The sequence below is a fragment of the Numida meleagris genome, chromosome Z (assembly GCF_002078875.1).
Source record: "Numida meleagris isolate 19003 breed g44 Domestic line chromosome Z, NumMel1.0, whole genome shotgun sequence".
NCBI lineage: Eukaryota > Metazoa > Chordata > Aves > Galliformes > Numididae > Numida > Numida meleagris.
In genome coordinates, this window is record NC_034438.1 from 26715779 (window position 1) to 26723085 (window position 7307).

A 7307-nucleotide genomic window follows, 5' to 3' on the forward strand; every position below is an offset into this window, starting at 1 on the left:
GTTTCAAGGTCACCTCATTTCATGCAGAAAGTTTCTAAGCAGCAGGAGGAGCAGGTAACTGCCTTCAGGAACTTGCAGCCATCACAAAGCCACCAGGAAAATCCTGGGAATAGCCACAGACAAAAGGGAAGGGCTGATGCTGTTTGCCGTCCTGCAGCCTCCTCGCCTCCCCTGAGTCTGTGCTTCCACAGGAGACGGGCTATTCCTTCCTTTCCTGAAGCTCAACACAGTGTCTGGTCATGGGAGGAGAGCGTGTTCCACCAAAAACTGATGTGGGACCCCAGGAAACAGTGCTGTTAAGGTGCAGATGTTGAGTGACAGTACCTAGGCAGGTACCTGGCAGCTGAAATTCACAAACATGGCTGTAAAAAATTCTTCATTCTGTACTTACATATGTATATTTGATTAAGAAGTATCCTTGCCAGAAATGGAAATTACTTTTCTGGTTTTGTGTCATACCATGGTGTGCTGCACTACAGGCTCACCAGCAGAAACAAATCACTTCACCTGCACTTCAGTTTTCAGTCTTTTTCAGCATTATTCTGAACACTTCGCTGCAAGACTTAACAAATCCACTTTGTATTACTGCAAGCGTAACTGAGTAAAATGCACCATCCATACTTCACCTTTAATGAGTGAGCATTACACTGCTTTTTAATTTGGCTAACTTCCAAGTCTAATAAAAATGCTTATTACTGAGGTCTGCTCATTTTCCACTGATTTGACACCAAAATAGTGCTGCTTCCAGTGGTTTCTGGTATTGTGCTTTTTGTTTTTTAAACTTTAAACAACAATCTATTTTTTGTCTACTTGGACGTTTACTGGAGCTCTCTTATTTTGACATCAATACATTATCTGACTCCGCACGACACCATCTGTTTTCTAAGGAAAAAAAAAAAAAGCCCTTGTTTACTTTTCTATAAGCATTTCCCACTTCATATGTATTATCAGATGACCTCCCTGACCTTTTCTAGCACTCTAAGTGATTTTTCAGTTTAATGAAAGAATACATTTTCTCTACAATTTATTACTTGCTGCACTAGTTTAACTGATGAAGCAGAGTGGATCTCTGCATTGAAATAGAAATTCTGCAGCCTTTACTAATTTAAAACATAATGTAGATAATGTGGGACAATGCCACATTTTCAGAGATTTGCCAGATGGCTACATGGTCTGTGATATAACTTAGATGAGTCCTCTGCTGTTAGATTCCTCTGTGTGTGTGTGTTTTTTGAAAGATCTTTAGTACATTATCAGCAGTTAAAGCTATTAGGAAACTTTCAATCAGATCAATATTTAGAGTTGTCACAGACTGATCCTTTTCCTCCTTTTGGTCTACCAGTTAATGATTCTATAATCTCCTCCATTACATACCAAATCACTGCTTTGTGACAAGCCAACTTGGCTTGCTCGTGCAAATATATTCAAATCTTCCTTGGTCTGGAAACAAGCTCTGAGATCTCACATGAGCAAGGCCTTTGCTTCATTTCTCTAGGTGTAATCCAGAAAGTGTGCAGATGTGTAAAGCTGGAGAAAAGAGCATTTGAAGAGCAATGCATTTGAAAAGCAATCTCCATTTTGGGAAGTGGATCAGTTTAGGGACTTTTCTACCTGTAGCAGAGCAGCACTCCTTGTCTTCAGCTCCAGCCTGAAAACAGAAGGTCAGGGTTTTGCATGGGAAGAACAATCATTGTCCTTCTCTCCAGGGGAGTGTTCAAAGGGGAAAGAAAAACAAGTGTGCATGAGCGATGTGACTGATGGCTTCTTTTGAGTGACAGCACTGCTTGCCCTCTGTGTAGGTCACAGGATTTTGCTGCCGTGGGGTATTTGCTCACTTTCTGCCTTTCAGAGCAGCCCAGCAGCCCCAGCTCAGCCAGCTGAGCCCAGGAGTCTTATCAGGCAGCACCTTCCCGCTGGCACCACAGTGAAATTTTTCCTCTACAGTTCAGGGGTAATTTTGCACCTGTGAGTGATGTTGATGCTGAGTGAAACCTGAAGCTGATTCAGGAGCACATTTACATGTTTTTGCCTCTATCCAGCATATTCTAGCTTCTTCTTGAACACAAAATTAGTCCATAAAGGATCTATTCTACTGTGATCTTCTTTGGCTCTTAAGGGTTCTACATAAACTGACCTGGAACAAAAAAGCAATTGTCATCTGTGTTCAACATCACTCAGTTACAATGCAACCCTATTAAAAGTTCAAGCCCTAGGAATTGAAATAGTATAAAAACATAAAGGATAAACAAAAATCCCTGGGTTCCCGAGGTGAGATGTGGTATGTTTCAGGGAACTGGGAGAATTGCATGTCTACTTAACTGTGTAGCAGTTGGGATGCATGAAAGTGCTGTTTTGTTCCTCAGAGAATTTTTACCTTCTGCCTAACTGACAAGTTCCTTGAAGCAGAGGAAGTCTCTTATAGTATCACTGACTCAACCCACAGACAATAAAATGCCTGTCTTACTCAAAAAGTCCATGATAGTAGCTGCAATGCCAATAACATCTCCCTTTTTCTGACAGGAAAATATTAGTTATGAAGTCCTTTAGACTGCCTTTCCCTTATGAACCCAAAGTAGACTGTGATGGTAATGGATGGGAATGATAGGATAGCCCTCCATGTGCAAAGAAACCATGTGAAAAACATCTGAGAGCTTCCTTCCCTATCCCTAGAAAGGAAGCAACCTGAGATAACACAATGTGTACTGATTTAAAATAACATTTCCTTCCTGCATTAGGCTTTATGAAAATGCAAACAGGTGTCAGAAAGCTAGTGTTACTGTCTGACAAAGTCCATTTAAGCAACAGGCTGGGACGTGCCATAGCTCTGCCACAAAGGAACCAGCCAGGAGGAAGGGAAACAGTAAGCAAGGTCCTCCTGGAGCTGCCCGAATTCTAATTCAGAATTTTTTCCTCTTGCAAGGTAGTCAGTTCTCAGAGCCACAGCAGTCCCACAGACCTTTCCATACTGCCTTGCAGCCCTCCATACAGCAGTCAGTGATGCGCTCAGAGAGATGAACACCATTTCAAGGGACCTGTTTGGTACACTGCCACTCCTGCTACCATGTCTCACTGAGCTGGTGAGCCTTGGTGAGGTGTGGCCGTGTGGAAACTGCCATTCATTGAAAGGTGTGACTTCCTCTTTTTATTGCCAAAAATGCCAAAAGCATTTTCCATAAAATTCTGCAGTTCTACTTCTCAAAAGCATAGGCCTCCAGCAGCAGGATCTTGGCACTGGTGGGGCAAATCTCATGATTTCATGAAGGTTCCCCAAGCCTGAGCCTATCTCTGTGGGGCTGGAGGCTGGTGCTTCACCTCGACCTTTGGCCAAATTATTTTAGAAGTGGTGTTGTGGGAGGCCCAATTCCAGTTCTTGTCTGGTGAAGATGGAAATGAAAAACAGGACAGGAAATGAAATCCCATGCTGCAAAAAAAAAAAAAAAAAAGAAATCAATATCAAAGATACAGGAATAATGAGCAAATAGTGTGCCAGCTTTGGGTAAAGACTGCTGATACCTCTTGGGAAGAAGAAATATCTGTGAGAAATACAGGGCAGTATTCTCCTAAGCGTCATTGGTGGGCCAAGCACAAACCTCACATTGAAAGAAAACCTTATTGAGGCTGTCCTTGAATACACATTTGAACAGATTGATGGCAGACTAACTAACCTGAGAATCTTGCTAGTGTTTCTAAGGTACCCTCTCATATATCCTTGTCATGGTTTTATGATTTTCGGTTATTGGTACTCCACATCATAACATCATGTAGTGAATGTACCTGGTTCTCAGAAGAGAAGGACTACTACATTCCCCACGGCACTTTGCTCCTCTGTTACCATTTTCCAGCCGGAGGGAAAAGATAAAAGCTCACAGTATAAAAACTTGCAGATTACGAGACCTCGTCCCTTTTTCCGCCGTCTCTCGTCTTGGCAGCACCTCGCTCTCCAGCCGTCTTATCGTCAGTAGTAGAGTAAGGCCTACCTTGATTTTGGGACATTCTCTCTCTCTGTATTGGATTTATCAGCTTAAATTGTAATTATATTGTATTATAGTGTGTTGTTTTGCATTCCGATATTTTATTTAGTAAATTAGTTTGTTTCTCCTCAGATTGTTGCCACTGTTCTTTGCTCTCAGGGCCATCTCCCTACCCTTTTCCCCTCTCCCCTTTTCCCGGGACGTGGGCTCGTGGGTCCCCCGTCCCCTTCGTCACGGAATCGGGCCTAACGCCCGTAAACCGTTGACATGTTTTGGTGGAGAATGCAAAGGGCAAAATTGAGGCAAAATTAAGGCAAAATTAAGGGCAAAATTCTGCTTTTTTAGCTTTTAGAACGAAGCTAAGACTGCTTTTTAGCTCTTAGAACGAATCTTTCTCTGCTCTCCGAAAGCTTCGTTATCGAAACTGCAGGTGCTGTAACTGCGAACGTGACCTTGAAAAGTCCAGGCGGACTGCCAATACTCTGGGATATTTTGTAAACTTTTGTACACTTTTTGTAAACTTTTTTGGCTGCTGCTAGCCTGTCTTTGTAAAGAGAAAAAAAAATGTGTACAATGTGGCATACAGCTCCAGAGGAAGCTGCTAATTTTGTAGAACTTGGGATTTTAAAATCATCTCCCAGTCTCTCCTTTGAATCCTTGATGCATTTTCTGAATGCTCATTTGACCATGTTGTCAATCTCCTTGAATGCCTGTATATGTATATGGCGGAACATTTAAGCACTGGGAGAAGCATTTGGCAGAAGCCACCTGGTTAGTCAACACTAGAGGATCAATCAATCGTGATGGTCCTGCTCAGTCCAGCTCTCTACATAATGTAGAGGGAGACAAAGTCCCTGTAGTACATGTAAAGAGCATGTTGGGAAAAGCGGTTTGGGTCTTTCCAGCTTCTGGAAAGGGCAAACCTCTCCGTGGCACTGTTTTTGCCCAGGGACCTGGGTCCACTTGGTGGGTGATGCAGAAGAATGGGGATGTTCAGTGTGTACCACAAGGGAATTTGATACTGGGGGAGTGCAGTCAGTAAGTCTATGTATATATAGGTATACATTTCTGTGTGTGTAATGCATGTTAATTATTGTTTGTTTGCATATGTATATTGACATGATGTAGTGATATGGAATAAGGGGTGGAATGTCATGGTTTTATGATTTTCGGTTATTGGTACTCCACATCATAACATCATGTAGTGAATGTACCTGGTTCTCAGAAGAGAAGGACTACTACATTCTCCACAGCACTTTGCTCCTCTGTTACCATTTTCCAGCCGGAGGGAAAAGATAAAGGTAGCTCAAAGTCATGGAGCCTGAAAATCAGTTCACCCATAGGGGGTCTTCTTTCCCATCTGCCATACATGGCTGCTAATGTACCGGCGTACTTTTCTGGTGCAGTTCTTGTGAATGTACGCCACATGTCTGGTGTACACCTGATTCTCTCAGGATCATGCTCCTGGTTTGGATCATCAGGAATGAACCCAGGGTCGTGTAACATTTCCACTACAGCGCATTCTCTCAAATATTGGATGCCTTTTTCCATAGTGGTCCATTTCTTTGCCTCAGGCATCAGATCGTTTTTGAAGGGGTATTTTTCCTTCACAGCTAATAGCATCCGCTTCCAAAGGGTGAAGGACTCATCCTGGCATCTACTGATATCTCTGTCAATCGCTGAGTCTCTGGCAATGCTTCCCAGCTGGTGGGCTTCTGTACTGTCTAGCAGTGCACTGTTGGCCCCACTGTCCCAGCATCGAAGTAGCCAGGTGACAATACGTTCACCTGGGTGCCGTGTAAAGTCTTTTCTCAAGACTCGAAGTTCAGTCATTTTTAGAGGACGAGTAGTAAGGGTTTCAACGTCTCTTTCAGTTGTTGTTGCCCTGGTGGGCGTTGGTGACCGGGATCTTGTTGAGGGCCCTTCCCCTGGACCTTCTCGCTTTGCTGTCTCCTGTTCCGAAGGAAGCGATATTCGTTTCACCTTCCGTCCTCTTACAGGGGCAAGTGAAATCAGTTGTGGTACCTCCTGTGGTTGATCAGGCTGGTTGTTTTTCATGTTCTGTCTCTCAAGCTCGGTTGATCAGGCTGGTTGTTTTTCATGTTCTGTCTCTCAAGCTCGGCTTGGACCAACTTTTCTGTTATGGCATGAAAGTTGGATTGGAGGGCGTGTAGTTCGGATTGAAGACTGTTAAACTTGGATTGCAGAGTGTCCCGCTCATTTTGTAAACTTTCCCTTTCCTTTTGAAAACTCTCCCTTTCATTTTGGAAACTCTCTCTCTCAGCTTGGAAACAATCTGTTTTGGTTTGGAGATCCTGTATTTTGGTTTGGAGACCCTGTATTTTGGTTTGGAGACCCTGTCTCTCATTTTCAAACTGTCTCTCCCTCTCTGGGATAGTACTGAATAAGGCCCGATAAGCATAAGCTAGGCCCCAAATGATTTGTGCCTCCTCAGATTCACCAGAGCCATCACATCCCTGTCTCAAATATTCGCTTAGGCTCTCAGGATCTTCCAGGTGTTCAGGAGTAAAGTTCCATGACACCGGAGATGCCCATCTCTTTAAGGTCTCTCCCAGGTTTCTCCACACTCCCTGCCACTCAGTATTCTCTGGCTTTAAGAAAGCTTCCTCAAAATATAGATACTGAGTGAAATGACTAGCATGATGAGTAGTGCATTCAAGGAGATTGACAACATGGTCAAATGAGCATTCAGAAAATGCATCAAGGATTCAAAGGAGAGACTGGGAGATGATTTTAAAATCCCAAGTTCTACAAAATTAGCAGCTTCCTCTGGAGCTGTATGCCACATTGTACACATTTTTTTTTCTCTTTACAAAGACAGGCTAGCAGCAGCCAAAAAAGTTTACAAAAAGTGTACAAAAGTTTACAAAATATCCCAGAGTATTGGCAGTCCGCCTGGACTTTTCAAGGTCACGTTCGCAGTTACAGCACCTGCAGTTTCGATAACGAAGCTTTCGGAGAGCAGAGAAAGATTCGTTCTAAGAGCTAAAAAGCAGTCTTAGCTTCGTTCTAAAAGCTAAAAAAGCAGAATTTTGCCCTTAATTTTGCCTTAATTTTGCCTCAATTTTGCCCTTTGCATTCTCCACCAAAACATGTCAACGGTTTACGGGCGTTAGGCCCGATTCCGTGACGAAGGGGACGGGGGACCCACGAGCCCACGTCCCGGGAAAAGGGGAGAGGGGAAAAGGGTAGGGAGATGGCCCTGAGAGCAAAGAACAGTGGCAACAATCTGAGGAGAAACAAACTAATTTACTAAATAAAATATCGGAATGCAAAACAACACACTATAATACAATATAATTACAATTTAAGCTG